General features: G+C 42.8%; 1 long non-coding RNA gene across 1 annotated transcript in view; it reads left to right on the forward strand.

Moving 5' to 3' along the window:
- Positions 1 to 12,591, forward strand: part of LOC129047502 (uncharacterized) — a 56,284-nt gene extending 43,693 nt beyond the window's left edge. Inside the window, exons 2-3 of the long non-coding RNA XR_008509226.2 lie at positions 9,154 to 9,228; positions 10,975 to 12,591. This is a non-coding gene — a long non-coding RNA (uncharacterized LOC129047502). The remainder of the gene's footprint in view (positions 1 to 9,153; positions 9,229 to 10,974) is intronic.
- Positions 12,592 to 17,271: the final 4,680 nt, after the last annotated feature.

Here is a 17,271-nt window from a genome sequence, read left to right on the forward strand (position 1 = left end):
GTTTCTTTTTTTTGGTCTGTGTTCTTGTGTGTCTCACAATGCACTCCATTTGTTAAAGTAACTTGAGAACGTGGCCGTGTCTTGTGGCTTAGAGGAGCCTAATTGTCACGGGAGATTCTCAAGATCTCTCAGGAAGGAGTGGAGTTTTCTCAGAATAAAGAGCATCAGCTACAGTGAAGAATGGAAATGGGGCTAATGTCTATTGACTGGGGACTGGTGAGCAAGATCATGGCACCTCCGCACACAATGAAATCCTGCAGCTGGAAAACAGAACAAGGAAGCTCTTTGTGTACTGATAAGGAGCAATCTGCAAGATATTTTCCTAGGTGAAAAATGTGAGCTTCAGAATGGTGTAGCAAAATGAAACTCAGAAAATATCTCTAGAATATTACACCTCATCTAATGACGCTGGTTGCCTATGAGGAGGGAAGCTGGGGGCCTGGGGGCAGTGATAGGAGAAGAAATTTTCACTAAGCATTGTGTAATAATTTTCCTAAATCTTGAATCATGAAATTCAGTCACCTCTTTAAACAATCAAATCAGAAAAACATCTATTAAGAACATGACCTATAAAGTTGAGCAAGTCCTATGCTTGGGCTTGCCCCCACAATTTATTGCTGGGTAAAGTTGAGCAAGTTACTCAACCTCTCTGAACTCATTTTGCTCATCTGTAACATAATCACAGGAATAATACCTGCCTGATAGGGCTGATTGGTTATTGTTGTTGTTTTGTTTTCTTTCTTTCATTTTTTTTTTTGGCGGGGGGGATGGAGTCTCGCTCTGTTGCCCAGGCTGGAGTGCAGTGGTGTGATCTTGGCTCACTGCAGCCTCCGCCTCTCGGGTTCAAGCGATTCTCTTGCCTCAGCCTCCAGAGTAGCTGGTACTACAGGCGTGCGCCACCATGCCCGGCTGATTTTTGTATTTTTTAGTAGAGATGGGGTTTCACCATGTTGGCCAGGCTGGTCTTGGACTCCAGACCTCAAGTAATCCACTTGCCTCAGCCTCCCAAAGTGCTGAGATTACAGCTGTGTGCCACCATGCTTGGCTGTTGTTACTGGTTTTCACACAAGGCATTTTCCATTTCCCATTTTCCTCTTAGCCTAATAGCATGCTCCTTAAGCTACAAAACTGCGAAGCAGTGCTATCCTTTGCAGTTTTCCTTGTTTGCAGTTTTCCTTGTTGCGTGCTCTCCATAAGATAAGGGCCATTGAGGTTGGGCCAGGTAAATTAAAACCAGCCTCTACTGTACTCAAAATTAGCTCTTCTATTTGGAATGGGCTCATTGTCTTGGGACCCAGCCCATGCCTGACGCTCTCTTTCTTTAAAATGAGTTCTTTTCCTAGCCTCTTCTTGGTCCCTCCTGCAAATTTTCTATGGATTACGTAAGCACTTCTAGATTCCCGGTGAACACGGTTTACCTTAAGCTATTAATTAACACATTCGTTATTATTATGGCGCCCATTTCCCATTATCTTCAGTCACAGTATTTTGTGCGTTGTAGTCACTGAAGTGTGACCAACATTTCATTCCCGCATAGTGATGCCTCCAGGGCTCGTGGACTGGACAGTCTGGGGTCATGCTCTGCTCTGCAGGAGACAGGGAGCACCCAAGCCAAGTCGGTTCCTACCTTCCTGGCACTAGGGGGTGCTATCTTGTTTTATTCTTAGTTTTATTTTTGCCTTTGAATGGATGGGCCTACTGCATTTACATCTCCCTGCAAGGATAGCAAAAGCTATAGGAAGATGATTGTGGAAAGGAAAATAGGATCTGTGCAACCAGCTGTCTGGCTTCCTCTCTGTGGGGAATGAGCATTAAGACATTCCCAGGCTCAGTAGGTCTGGAATGGGACCGAGATATGTGCATTCTAGTAACTATTCAGGTGATATTCAAAGCCACAGATGGGTCTTTTATTTCATTCGTGATTTGCTTTTCCCATCTTTTCTTTAAAATGTGTCTGCTGGCTCTCACTCATGGTGGCACTGCCCCTCCTGGGCGTGCTGATCTCTGACTGTGTATTTATTAGATCTTCATCTGTGGGAGTCTTCTCGGCTTAGGTTGGGGGTGCTCTCTTTAGGGAAGATTTGCATCTGCTTCTTCTGAGAGCCATGGGTCACTGCCAGCTTGGAATCATTTAGAGCTCCTCGTGAGTTCTGGTTTAATGAAGGTCTTAGGTTTGGCCTCCCCTCCTCATTGCTGGCCCAAGAATGAGGATCTGGATCATTTGCTCTTAGGGTAGTTCTGCTCCTCCCTGCTTGCTCACTGCTTCCAGCTCTAATTTCTACTTATAGTTTGCTCCATTTTGTGTGGAGGAGTCCCTTGGCAACATCCTCTATCTCCTACAAGCCCATCTCATCTATGTTTTATCTAGGATGTAATTGTTTTGCAGAAGGAGAGCTGTATCAGTCCATTCTCATGCTACTAATAAAGACATACCTGAGACTGGGTAATGTATAAAGGAAAGAAGTTTAATTGACTCACAGCTCCACAGGGCTGAGGAAGCCTCAGGAAACTTATAATCCTGGTGGAAGGGGAAACAAACACATCCTTCTTCACATGGCGGCGGCAAGGAGAAGTGCCGAGCAAAAGGGGGAAAGGTTCCTTATAAAACCATCAGATCTTGTGAGAACTCACTCACTGTCATGAGAACAGCATGAGGGTAACCACCTCCATGATTCAATTACCTCCCACCGGGTCTCATACGTGGGGATTGTGGGATTACGATTCAAGATGAGATTTAGGTGGGGACACAGCCAAACCATATCAAGGGCCTACGAGAATATTTGGTCCGAGATGTTATCAGTGGAAGTCTTTTTTTTTTTTTAATGTAGATGTTCTTATTTCTATGAGACAAAATGGTAATACATCTATTATGAGGGAATTATTCATCAAACATATGCAGTTTTATCATTCTGCACTGTAGGAAGGTTGAAGGAACACGTGTCTGGGTGTAGTTTGTGTGTTACTTCTCACAGAATTACTGGTGTATTATATTATCTTCTATTCTGGGTGTCTTGAGGCCTGATAAGACAAGCACGGCCATGAGAAATTCTATAATTCCACTTGTGTCTCCACCTACCTTTTTCTTCCCTTTTGTCCAGTAAAGGAGGTGTCTCTCTTGCATCAAAGCCCACCCCACACGGTGGGTTTTAGATCCCATCCCCTTCATCTTCTCAAGGACCCTGCTCCATTGGAATCCTCCCTCTGCTGCACCATCAACTCCCTCGCAGGGAGACAGTTCCCATCCCACATTTTCCCATCTTTAAAAAACCCACCCTTGGCCAGGTTTGGTGGTTCATGCCTGTAATCCCAACACTTTGGGAGGCTGAGACAGGAGGATCACTTGAGCCCAGGAGTTCAAGACCAACCTGGGCAACATGGTGAAACCCCATCTTTACAAAAAATAAAAAATTAGCTGGGCATGGTGGCACCCAGAGAGCCAGGGGTCACTGCCAGCTTGGAACCATTTAGAGCTCCTCATGAGTTCTGGTTTAATGAAGGTCTTAGGTTTGGCATCTCCCCCTCGCTGCTGGCCCAAGATTGAGGATCTCAATCATGGCACATCTACCATAATTTACTCTTAGGGTAGTTCTGCTCCTCTCTGCTTGCTTACTACTTCCAGGTACTTGGGAGGCTGAGGTGGGAGGATCACTTCAGCCCAGGTGGTCAAGGCTGTAGTGAGCCGTGATCATACCACTGCACTCCAGCCTGGCTGACAGAGCAATACCCTGTCTCAAAACAAAACAAAACAAAACAAAACCCACCCTTGACCCCACCTACCCTAATTTACTTTTCTATTCCTCTTAAGAACCAGATCTCTCAAAACATATGTCTATAGCTGCCACTTTCCCTTTTTCTCTCTCCATTTGCCTTTGCTTTTATTTGGTTTCTATTTTTAGCAAGGTTATTTGCACATATTTTAAAGACTCAAGAGTTCTATAAGACTTGTTATGAAAAACAACAGTCCTCTGCTTTCCCCATCAGAGACAACTACTTACAACTCTTGTAGCTGCTTTTTCTTTTTGGCATTTAGCTCTGTGTTTCTGAATAAAATGCTGATTTTGGGCTACTTCATGATCCCTCAGTTGTGAGCAGTAGCTATTGACTGCCCCTACAGAGGAGGAGGATTTAGCTCTCATTCTTTCCCCTTCCCACAGCACGCACATACATTCTTTCCACCTCCTACCGTTCCTGCATGGTTACGTCTTAACTTTCCTTGGTTCAATAATCCATGTTTACTTTATTTTGATTATATAGTGATATTGAGAGCAGAGTCATCTAGTAAGCTTAGACTACTTTTTCTTCCTTACACAACTTTTAATTTTCCTTGGGAATAATTTTTTATTTGCTTAGTTTTCTACTTATTACCAGTCCAACTTCAAACTGCCATAATTTATCTTTCTGCTCAAAACGTCTAGATTTATGCTATTAGTTTTGTCCTCTTGAAGAATCCCTTCCAAAACCTCTGACTTTCTCCAATTTGGATTGTCTCCAAACCACCCTCAAGACCTGGTGTAGCACTGTTTTGTTTTGTTGTGTTTTCTTTTTAACTTTTATTTTAGGTTCAGGGGTACATGTGCAGATTTGTTATATGGGTAAACTTGTGTCATGCAAGTCTGGTGTACAGATTATTTAGTCACCCAAATACTAAGCCTAGTACCTGATAGTTATTTTTTCTGATCCTCTCCCTCCTCCAACTCTCCACCCTCAAGTAGACCCCAGTGTCTGTTGCTGCCCTCTTTGTGTCCATGAATTCTTATCATTTAGCTCATACTTACAAGTGAGAACATACGATATTTGATTTTCTGTTCCTGTGTTAGTTTGCAAAGGATAGTGGCCTCCAGCCCCATCCATGTTACTGCAAAGGACATGATCTCACTCTTTAAAATGGCTGCATTTAATGGTGTGTATGTACCACATTTTCTGTATTCGAGCTACCATTGATGGACATTTAGGTTGATCCTATGTCTTTGTTATTATGAATAGAACAGTTTCTTTAGAGGTCTTTTCATCAGTCTAGGGATTCCCTTCATCTTTTGCCTGGGTCCTGGCTCTAAACTTTTCTTTCCTGTTTTGGTGGAATGTATCTTCTAGTTACTTCTTCAGAAGTGCATGTGAGGTAAAATTTTTGAGACCTTGCAAATATAAATGCCTTTATTTTGACTTTTCACTTAATTGATGGCTAGGAATAAAAAATCTAGGTTTAAAATAATTTATTCAGAATTTTGAAGGCTACTACAGTCCACTGTATTCTATCTAGCCTCTAGTCTTGTGATTGAGAATTCCAAAGACATTCTGATTCTTTTAAAACTTTTGTTTTTTATTTTTAGATACAGGGTCTTGCTATGCTGCCCAGGCTGGATTTGAGGATCAAGGGATCCTCCCACCGTAGCTTTCCAAGTAGCTGGGATGATAGACACTTGTCACCATTCCTATCTGGCATTCTGATTCTTAGTCTTATGTATGTGACCCATTTTTCTCTTGGAAGCCTGTAGGATCTTCTCTTTGTCCCCAGGTTTCTGAAAATTTATGATGGCATTCTTTGGAGGACATTTAATCCGTTTTGACAGTTTAATTCTAGAAAAATTTCTTGAATTATTTCATTGGTGATTTCTTCCCCTCAGTGCTCTCTTATCTCTTTCTGCAATCCCTATTATTTGGGTGCTGGACCTCCTAGACTGATCCTCTAATTTTCTTCTATTTTCTTTTCTATATTCTGGTTTTTTTTTTTTTGGCCTTTTTATGCCTCAGTTTCATTTTTCTAGCTCTCTACTAAGTTTTTCACTTCTTCCATCATATATTTAATTTCCAAGGGCTTTTTGTGGTTGTTGATTGTTCTCTAAAGGTTCTATTTTATTTGTATTCTTTTCTTTTTTTAGGGTTGTAACATCTCCTCTGATCTCTCTGAGGACATTAAATACAGTTTTCTTGACATTTTCTTCCTCTTATATAGTTTCCATTTTTTTCCAAGTAGTTCTTTTGCATTAGAGTCTTTCTTCAGATATCTTTTAATACCTGCTGTCTGCTTATCCTTGACTGTGGAAACCAAAAAGTTGATTTGAAGCTTTGTTCACCTGAGTGGAACTTACCCACTATGAGCTTCACAGTAGGGCAATCTGGCTTGACTATTTCCTTGGGCAGCCCTGATGTATCTTTAGGTGTTTTCTCTGGATTGGTTGGTTTTCCAAGAGAATCTTTCCTACCTGTGCTCTGACAGGCGAGGAGGGAGAGAAGCCTGGAAGTCTCAGCACAGGTAAGCATACAGTCTCTTAATTGTCCTATTTGATATTCCAGTCAAGAGACTCATTGTTTGATCTTTTCCAGAGAATGAATCCAGTCTTCTGCCAGGATGGGGAAGGGCATCTATTAAGAGTATGGTAGGGGGTCTCCAAATATAATTACTTTTTAAATTGCTTTCAACTAATTCTCCTTATTTTAATGCCAATTCCCACCCACTTGCCCTACCTCTACTTTTAAAGTTTCCTGGTGCCACTAACTCCTGAGACTTTGAAAAATTTGAGGTGCAAATGGTGTTGGTTTTAAGTTTCCTCACTACTGACATAGGATTCCGCCTTCTTCATCCCACTAAATTAGCTAAAACTTCTCCAAATGGTTTCCAGCTTTCAAAATACTGTGGTGTTTTTGTCCTCTCCCTGTCTTACCATCCTCATGAGTTTATGTTAAAGATAATCACTTTAGTGTTTGTGTGTGTGCGTGTTTGGCTTCAAAAAAAAGTAAAATTACATGCATGTGTTCCCATCTACTCATTAACCCACTTGCTCTGGCTGTGAACCCACCCCTCCACTGCCACTTTTACCAAATTCACCAGTGACATTCATGTCCCCAACCCAATGGGCTGTTTTTCATCCTTGACTCACACAAACCCTCAGGAGCCTTAGTCAAAATTGAATGCTTTCTTCCCGACAGGTGCTCTTCTCTGGGCTTTTGTGATACTATACCTTTTTGGATTTGTTTTCTGCTTCTTTGATTTCTCCTCCCCAGCTTTCTTCTCAAGTTCATTTTCCTCTGCCAGTCCTCTAAAGAGGGGTTTCCTCAAAGCGTGATCTCAGGCCATCCTCTTTCTCTCTCTCTATGTCTACCACTTTCTCCTTAGGAAATTGTGCACTTTTGTTCATGGCTCCAACACTGATCTTCTTTTGGTTCTTCATTTCTCTATGTAATTGCCTACTTGTCTCCCAGGCATGTTTAACTCAAAATATCCAAAACAGACATCCTGATTTGTTTTTCTCCAAATTTACTCCTCATTAAGTCTTCCTCACCTACCTAGATATACAAGCAGAAACTGGAAAGTCATTCTTGTTTTCTCCCTCTTCCTTGCTTCTGACATTTAAAATATCAGCAAGGCTTCTTACTCTACCTCCAGAATGTGTCTTGAATCTATCCATTTTCTCCATCATCACTGCCACTGCCTTAGTGTATAAATCACTATTATCTCTTGCCTTGACTATTGTAACAATCTTCAAACCGATTTCCCTGCTTTTTCTCTGGGCTCCCCAAATCAGTTCTGCATACGAGTGATCTTTTATTTCTTTTCTTCTCTATCTCTCTCTTTTTTTTTTTTCTTTTCTTTTTTTTTTTTTGAGACAGTCTCACTTTGTCGCCCAGGCTGCAGCACAGTGGTGTGATCTCAGCTCAATGCAGCTTCCACCTCCTGGGTTCAAGTGATTCTCCTGCCTCAGCCTCCTGGGTAACTGGGATTACAGGTTCATGTCACCATGCCCAGCAATTTTTTGTTTTTGTTTTTGTATTTTTAGTACAGACAGGGTTTCACCATGTTAGCTAGACTGGTCTTGAACTCCTGACCTCAAGTGATCCACCCACCTCAGTCTCCCAAAGTGCTGGGATTATAGGCATGAGTCACCGCTCCCGGCCACAAGTGATATTTCGAAAACAGACAATCAAATTATTCTCTCTTTTAATAAAAATACTTTTCATTGCCCCTAAAACAAAATCCAAACTTGTTACCATGTTTTCTGCACCAGACTTGCTTTTCCCACTGGGGCCCCTTGTTAATTCCCTGGATGCTACCACTTCTGGGTACTAGTCTTCTGCTAGGACATGGAGCTCTAGAGGCGCCAAAGCTCATCTCTCTCCCAAATTTGTACATGTTGCTTCTGGTCAGAAGAGTGCCAAATGAGTGGAATCTATCCCTGAACATCAAAGAGCTTTGAGTGAAATTATTTTCCAAGTTTCACTTACAGCCTCCTCCTTTCTATAGGATTTGGCCACAGGTTCATGGAGGAAGGGAATTTGGGGAGCCGAGGAATGAGTGGGGCAGGAAGCACATACGAACATCCTGCACCAGGCTGCACTAAGAACCTTCCCTCTGTTTGATGGCTAAGGCCTTGCTTTGTGAGCAAGCTTGCTGTCCTAAAACCTTCCTCCCAGAAGGATTCTCAGTCTGTCAAGCAAATAGAGGCCACCCAAGTCTTCGTCCAGATATGTTTAGAAATATTTGAATAATTTAGCTTTAACCTATTCCCCACCACCACCACCTGCTTTTCTTTAATTCTCTAATCACCACTATTCCCCCCTAGAATATCTGCACGCATTCTTGAGGTACATTGTTCTTTCTAATGTAGGGCTTATTCAGTAGGGTGCTTTTTAAATATATTTTTTAAAATCCTAAAATTCTGTTCTTTTTTGAGATGCTTTGATAAGAGTAAAACAACCTGCTTTCTGGCTTCTGTGATAGCAGCAGTTCTCTGAGATTCGTTAAGTTGCTTGCTGGTAGCCGAGAACTTGAAATGCACATCAGTTAATTCAACCTTATGAAAGAATGTATCAGGAGATAAAATCAACAATGCAGATAATTCAAACATTCTACCAGCCCACACATCATTTTTTCTAACTTATTTCTCCTCAGAGCTGCCAGGCTAAAACTCTGTGCAACATAGATAATAAACAAATTCAAATCATCATTCTTCTATTCATGGCCTGTTCCTGGATTTTGTCATATGACTGTTTATGAGGGAGTTCTCAACTGTGGAGGGAGTATTTTTTTACCCTATTTTCAGTAACTGTTCTATTTTTCTCGATTCTGAATAGGATTACTCACAGCATAGATGCTTCTTGGAATTGGAAAATTTTTCTCAAGGCTTTAATCATTTCTAATTTTCCTCCCGTGAACTGTAGGACAGCACATGTGGCTTTCCTGCAATGGGATCATCCTTCAAGAGGACCTCACAGGCTCTCCACCTGGACTGTGACGTAAGCAGCTGCAGCAGCCTTGGATGTTTCTGGATAGCCAGCCCCATGAGAACAGCTTTAAAATAGGAGACTGGCATTGTGATGAAGTGTGGACTTTGCTGTCATATAGACCTGGATTTAAATCCTGGCTTCAGTGTTTATGGATGACGTTGGACAAGTCATTTAACCTCCTTAAGTCTCAGAGTTCTCATTATGGAAATGGAGCTCTTAATAGTACCTACCCCCTAGTGTGGTTGTGAGGGTTGAGATCATCTATGTTCAAAGTGCTTATTATACGGAGCCTGGGACATGTAAGTGCTACATAAATGTTAGCTTTTATTAGTCACTGGAGTGGAGGAGAGAGGACTGCTGCCTCCCTGTCAATGTCCCCATCCTGGGAAGCCTGCCTGTGTGCACCAAGGCCCATCTGACCCACTGTATCAGAAAGGGTGCCCTTCTAGGGAGCGACACCCCCCACCAAGCCCCCCAGTCACTGTCCATGCTTTCCTCCAGGTTCAAAATGCTGTATCTGTGCAGAAACCAGGTGTTGCCTATGAGTTCTGCCTCGCTGGCCAGAGGTGGAAGGAAGAAAGAGGTGGAAGGAAGGAGGAAAGGAGAGGAGTCTCCATACTTCCAGAGCCCCACTGGGGGTTACCTTCGCTTGCCCCCACTCTTTTTGCCTTGCTTTGAGGATGCCAGGACTTTAAGGACATTGTCAGTGAGCAGATAAGTTCACGCCTGCAAGGTCAAAGGCGGGACAGAAAGAAGACCCAAATGTCCCGGTTAGTCAAGGAAAAACAATCACAAGAATAAAACATTTTTAAAGATTAAAATAATAGCTGCCATCTGTTCAGCAGTTGCTATGTGTTAGGACTTGTGTGAAACATGTTCACACAGTGTCTCTGCTTCCTCACAATACTGTGAAGTAGGTATTATGTTTAATTGAACATAGGTTCATTTAAGAAAACAAACGTAAATATCATTCTAATCTTTGATTTAATTACCTCAAATTCAGGCAGAAGCAGATCAGCCCACCCTAATGGGCAGTGTACCAGGAGCTTCGTGGGCGTAGGGACAACTTTCACCTTCAAAATGCCCTGTGGGCTGCCTCAGCTTCTTTTCCACCAGCCCCTGGGCTCCCAGCTCTCTCAGGAGGCAGTGTTTTGCTGGGTAATTACAGTGAAAGACCGGATTATCCTCCTCATGTTACCCCCGTCTCCCTATTTACTATAATCAGGAAGTCATGTTTTTCATTTAGGATAAGGCAATTACTCTTCTGTTGACTGAAGTCCAGCAAAAAGCAAACTGAATCTCATTTCCACATTAATGTAATGGGGGCAGGATGGAGAGGCAGCCTGATTTCCTGGTGTCTCAGCCTCTCTCTTCTATAGCTGTATCTCCTCTGATGGAAGCATCAGTCATAATAGCAACAATCAAGATGGCATTGAGAGAGTAAAGTATTGTAGTCCCTTTCCCTCATCTTGGGAAATGATGAATAAAAGTCACCATCTTCTCCCCTGAGCCTTGCTGTGGTGTGACCTAACTTTACACGCAAATACAACGAATGACCTGCCCCATCCTAAGAAGCAGTAGAATCATATGAAAAGGACTTTTTTTTCTGCTCTGTCTGGGTAGACAAGCAACTCTTTGCAAAGGGGAAGGAATAAGACATATCATGTCTCTTTAATGATTGAAGATCCAGGTTAACTGTGGTAGAATTAAGCAAAGAGCAAACAAATGTTCTGAATGTGTTTTCTTTTCTCTCAGAGAAAGAATCTCAGTCATCTGGACTGCTTTGTGCTATATGAAAATCTCTGAGAACCTTCAAGAGCCCAAAAACAGTTCTCCTCCATGCTGTATGCCATGGTCAGCGGTTAAAGAGAACATTCTGTTCCACTCCTCCAGCTCTGCCTTAGAAACCCAAGCCCTGCACTCCTAGGCTCCTGGCATCGTACACCAGCACCAGCAATTTTCTGCCAAAAGCATCAGCCAAAATCTATTCTATTTCAGTTCCTCTCTTTTCATTGGATTGTATTTTTACAGGTGATTGCTGATTCTCCCACTGCTCTTCAGATTCCTGTACAGCTGTGGTCTGAATGTGTGTCTTTTCTCAAAATTCAAGTTTAAAACTTAACCCTCAATGTGATAGTATCAACAGCTGCGGCCTTTTGGAAAGTGAAGGTGGAGCCCTCGTGAGTGGGATTAGAGCTCTTATAAAAGAGATTGAAGGGAGCTACCTAGCCCTTCCATCTCTTCTGCCTTGTGAGGACACAGTGTTCATCCCTTTTTTCTTCCCACCATTTGAAGATGCAGAAAGAAGGTGCCATCTTGGAAGCAAAGAGCAGCCCTCACCAGACACCAAGTCTGCTGGCACCTTGATCTTGGACTTCCCAGCCTCCAGGACTGTGAGAAATGAATTTCTGTTGTTTATAAATTACCTAGTCTAAGGTATGCTGTTATAGTAGCAGGAATGGACTAAGACACACATTGTCAAAATCTTCATGAGTTAAAGGTGAAGGTACAATCAGAACTGGTGCATGGAATTGGAACCATAGGTCTTAGTAAACACTGTAAAAATGCACTATTCGAATCTATAGAAAATGCTCTCTCTTCAAGTTCAGAAAGAAGCTACAATCTGCTTTTCCTTTTTTTCTGAAGGGAAGTAAAATTCCATGTTTCTGGACTAAGAGATCTACACCCCAGTCTTTCTCTTTCTGACATGTATAGTAACCTTTGGCAAATTACTCAAGCTTTCTTTGTTCTGGTGAAAAGAAAGTGCACAGGACAGTATTACTAAGAGGCCTGAGCAACATTAGAGGTTGATAACGATGATTCCAAAGGCCTTTAAGAAGGTGTAATGCTATGCAGATGTTTTTATTGAAACCTTTCCTGGGTTTTCAGAATTCTCTTTGGAATTAGTCCTGTGGGAATATGCCTTTTGGGATCTATTCTCACTTCTTATTCAGTCCCTCTTTTCTTGTATTAAAATCTACAATTTGAAATTATTCTGTCATTTAAAAATTAGGTCTATGACCTCATCATCACCGGGTTTTCCTCTCCAGGCCATTTCCAGTAGAATGTTGGTCATATTCCTATGTGAGAGAACAAATCAGTTATTCATTACATCTGATCAATGAGCTAATACTGCACCATAAGGAAGTGTAGTAAAACCAGAAACTGTGAAACACCAGAAAAAATTTGCTTTGTCCTGTGTTTTAATTTGGGGTATGATAAAGTGCCACAGGACATTAATCCAGGGCCTGAGATAGACTCTTAAGTTTGGTAATCAGTGAAAGAACTTGCTGAATCTCTCTAGAATTAACCTAAAGGAGTCAGCCTTTCTTCTCATGAGAACAATTTATTTTAGGGTTAGTGGTGAATTAATTCTACAGTGTTTAATTCCACATATAAACTTCATTTTCTATATAAATGTTTTGTCGTAACATATTCAATTACTTTTTTTTGTTGTTTTTCTGCAACATTCCCTTTTTCACCTTTTCTAACCTCTTAAACCAAATAAAAAACTCACATATCTTCTTGCTGTTGTAATATTTGCTTTCCTTTCTTGTTTACACTCTGTGATGATGTTTACCCGGTCTGTCCACATCACCTGGATTCCAGGTGTACCATTCATTCCCTGGGGAAAGCAGTCATTCTTCAAGGCAATGGATGCAAGAATGAGCTTATGTCAAATGATATTTTCTGATTTTTTTCTCCAGATGTGGGGAACGAAATTGGATCGTGTGCTTTTGGGTGCTAACTTTGAGCCCTCTTCCTTTGCATCTAAATGACAATTTGTGGATCAATGAGGATGTGTCAACTAGCCAAGATCGAGGACCTGGAGGGGTGCTCTGTGGAAACTGCTTTAAAATCCTTCAGAGGGAGGGCACGGAGCTCTGGTTCTGGTATGTTCACTGAATCTGGAGCAGTGGGGAAACTTGCTGAGATTTGGCATTCAAGACCAAAGAGATTTACCTAGGATCTGTACCCTGTTGGCCAGAATTATTGCTACTGTTGTTCCTCAATTATGCTACTTTTTCACTTGGAAAAAGATGGAAACTTGTAAGGCAGTGAATCTATCTTTACTCCTTTTCAGATGGCTGATTCTAAAGGCAGATTTAGCTTCCTGCTGACCCTTCTGTTCTGTCCTGATTGTCGGCCTTACTGAAGGTCTCTTTTCTACAGCTCACAATAGTCGGGTAGAGCCCAGTGATGCCAAGCCACAGAAATGAGACCTTGGAGGGAGAAGCACTACAGGCCTCTGCTTCAGTTTCCATAGAAATGAGCCAGAGGTGGTACCAGTCACAGGGGTTCTTAAAGCCAAAGAGAATTTATTTTGAGAATCCCATCACATAGCAAATACCACTCTGCAGGAGTTTTTACAGGTGTAATTTATTTCGTTGCTCTGGATGGCTTTGGCTCAGGCTTTCCAATGCCCTGTTGCAGCCTTTCTCCTTAGGAGAATTCTCTTTTTGTTGCTTTCAAACTTGATGGAAAAAGATAACCAATTCATGCCAGTCAAGCTACAGATTCTGAACAGAGGGTTTAAGATAATGTATTACATTTTACATATTTACATTTAATTTATGACATTTATTCCTGAAGGTTTAGGAGAAAATTCAATCCCAACTAAAGAGCTGTAATTAAAAGAGCACAGAGCCAGCAGCCAGAGGCCCCGAGCTCTGGCTGAAACTTCAGCTCTGCCAGAGATAACATTTCCTGTGTGACCTTGGGCAATTTCACAACTTTCTGAGCTATGATTTCCTAGTTGGTAAAATAAAAGGACTGGATTGGCTGCTCTTTAACTTTTTCTGGCTTCTGAATTTCTCTGAATCAATGGTGTTATGTAATGCCAAGAAAGAGATTCCATGAAAAAAATCTAACTGCTCTGTCGATGATGATTACTTAGAAATGGGGGTAAAAAAATTTATTTGCAGGAAGGTTGTTAGCAGTAACATCATAAGGGAAGGAAAAAGAAAGGAAAGAAAAGAAAAAAACCTACCTATTTACCAAACTTCTGCAGTGTGCTAAGCAAATTCACAAACATTATCTCATGTGAAAAGACATAATAATTTCAGGGATTTCCCTCTTAAGGAAGAGAGATGACATTGTTGCTTGTTGCCCCAAAAGTGCTGTGATAGCAACATTCTTGGAGTGTTTCTATGTGCCAGGTACTCTTTGAGGCCCTTTACACATACTGACACAATTCGTTATTCCAATTTATAGATGATGTAATTGAGGCATAAAGAGGTTAAGTAGCTTGCCCAAGACCATCCACTTAAGTAGCAGAGCCAAACTTTAAACTCAGAGAGTCAGGCTCTTGAAATTGCACTTTTAGCTGTATCCCCACCTTGTCTCTTGCTATTCATTCATTAAGCAAATATTTGACGAGCACTGACTCTATGAAGGCATTAAATTAATCCCTTTTGAAGATTCCAAGCATGTCACCATATCTTTGTCTTTAAGAAGCTTAAACTGTACACAATAGATGATCAGAAATGTGTGTGAAATGAGTGACCACACTCAATCTTAGCCAGGCAGTACTTGATAGCCATCTCCTGTATTCTGGAAATGTTCATAATTCCATTCAAGTAAGTAGACAGGGCCTGGCAAGAGGGGTCCCTGCTCTGGGCCCTGCTCCAGAGGTCCCACTCTGGTTCTGCAGCCCTGGTCCTCTCTATGGCCAAGGAATCCAGGGACCCCAGAATGCATGTACCTGGAGCCTGAGTCTCAGCCCCTTCTAACCTCCCTGTTGGGTAGTTGAGACCTTGCAACTCTCTTCTCCAAACCCCCTGAGCCTACTTCCAGGGCTTGTACTGGAAGCAAACCCCATGAGGGCAGACCACATCCCCCAGGCACAAACTCCTCAGCCAGAGGGATGGCCAAGGGCAGCTATTTGTGGGAGGGGAGTATGGACAGATCTTAGACCCATGGGCCCACAAGGACCTGTGTGTAGCAGGACTGAACTGAGGATAGAAAGAGGAGTGGGTGGGTCAATTCCACCCACAATCCCACTGCCATGTTCAGTGCAGAACTCCAAAGATTGAGAGAACTCTACATTAGAACTTGGCCTTTTAAGTTGTTATGAAGATAACTTGTCAAGGTAAGAGGACAGCTCATGTTTCAATTAAACTTGCTCACTTGGTTTATAGTTTTTACAATGTAGACATATGGGCATGTGGGTTTCTATTTGGCCCCAGCGTACCCCTCCACTTCATCTCATGTTTACTCTGTTTCCTGTGCTCACCAAGCTCCAGCTCTTTCAGTTTCTTTCATTTTCTAGAACTCCCCCAGGACTGTCTAACTCAGACAGTCTTTGTGGCCTGTCTGCTCTTTGGGTGGTGACATCACGAAGTGGCTGGTTATGAAAGGAGCACTGTGCCATAGAACTGAGGAAAGCACAGGCTCTGCTAGAGATGTTAAGTATTCTCTCTCCCTGAAAGCTGGTTCTTCTGAAATCGAAATATTCAGGCGGGAAGGAAAAGGGGCATAGGGCATCTGAATTCCAAAGGACTAGGGAAGCCACCACTTCCCGGTTAACTGCACTCCCTCCACCTTACACCTAAAACAAGGTTGAAGAGGCCTGTCAGGGCCATCTCAAAAGGAGAAGCAAAGCCTGCAGAGGAGGCCAGCCTGAGTCCTGGGGTGGGAACGGGTGCTGGGCTCAGCATGAGGAGGAGGAGACCCTGGCCACAGTTCCATGAATCTTTGCTCCCTTTCGTATTATGGATTCTGGTGAGTGCCTGCCAGAGGGATGTCTGACGGCTCTACCCTCAACTGGAACATCTTTAGCCCAAATCGCAATAATTTAAGTGAATCAAATTACTATAAAAAGTTACTTTATTGTTCATTCACTGGACATTTACTGACGGCCTACTATGTGCCAGGCAATGCTCTGAACTTGCCCTACCTATTGGATTCTACGTGCTAAATGTTATAGACAATGTACTCTAGTACATTCTATGAATTATATAGGATATAATGAGTACTATATTCTCTATGCTTTACATGTTGTATTAAACATCACACCCTATAGTCTACATACAATGGATAATATACAAAATATATTATATATGTATTATGTCTACTAGAACAGTCTTTTGCCACAATAGGAATTTAGTAAATATATATTAATTGAATGAATAAATGAATATGATACTTAATACCATATTCTAGCAGAGCTTGGTCATTGAAGAGTTATTCTTCCAAACCCTTCCCTTTCCTACCCGCCTCCTGAAGGCTAAGAAGATTTTCATCTTTCACCACCTGTTCTGGATTCTTGGAACAGGTAAATTCGTTGGCCTACCCAAGTCTGAGCTCTAGGTCTGAACCCGCATGGACCTGAGGGTGCACCAGGAAAAGAAAGGCTGACAACTGGATCCCGGGAATGTCAAGGCTACCCTGGGCTTGGACGGACCGGCCATGCCTCCAAGCCCCGCCCAGAGAGGGGGTTCAGGATGCTGCATGGTTCCAGGTGATCTATTGCTTTCTCGAGTTTAAAGTTCAGAGGATCATGAAGTCCCACAGCTGGAAGGGGTGTTAGTGACACTGCCTAGCCCAACTCTCTTAAAAATCATAGCCCTACTCCTGCCTTCCCAAATCAGATACGACAGGCATAGGCTCTGACTGTTCCTTAAGTCTTAGTGGCAATACTCTCTGGCCAGTTTTGCGGGGTTGCTCCCAGTTCCGTTGCTTTTGTAACAGGTGGCCAGAAAGCTTGGGGTCCCATGATAAGAGTTTCAGTTCTTTCCAGGATGGATGGAAAGAAGGAAGGAAGGATGGATGGATGAATGAATGAGTGGGTGAGCGGATGGATGGATGGATGGATGGATAGATGGGCCAGAGACTGGGAACGGTAATTCCGGCCAGACGGGTCCGAGCCCCTTGGGAGCCCCAGCCCTCCTCCGGCTGCGGGGCCGCTGCTCCTGCTCCCGGGCCGGCACGGGGTCCTGAGGGAGGGGGCGGGCAAGCGGGAGCCCTGCGGCGGCCAGGGCGCGGGGAGGGAGGACGAGGCGGTGGGGACCGGAGGGGAGGGAGGGCCTTGGAGGCGGAGAGGAGGGACGG

Source organism: Pongo abelii, chromosome 7 (assembly GCF_028885655.2).
Source record: "Pongo abelii isolate AG06213 chromosome 7, NHGRI_mPonAbe1-v2.0_pri, whole genome shotgun sequence".
NCBI classification, from domain to species: domain Eukaryota; kingdom Metazoa; phylum Chordata; class Mammalia; order Primates; family Hominidae; genus Pongo; species Pongo abelii.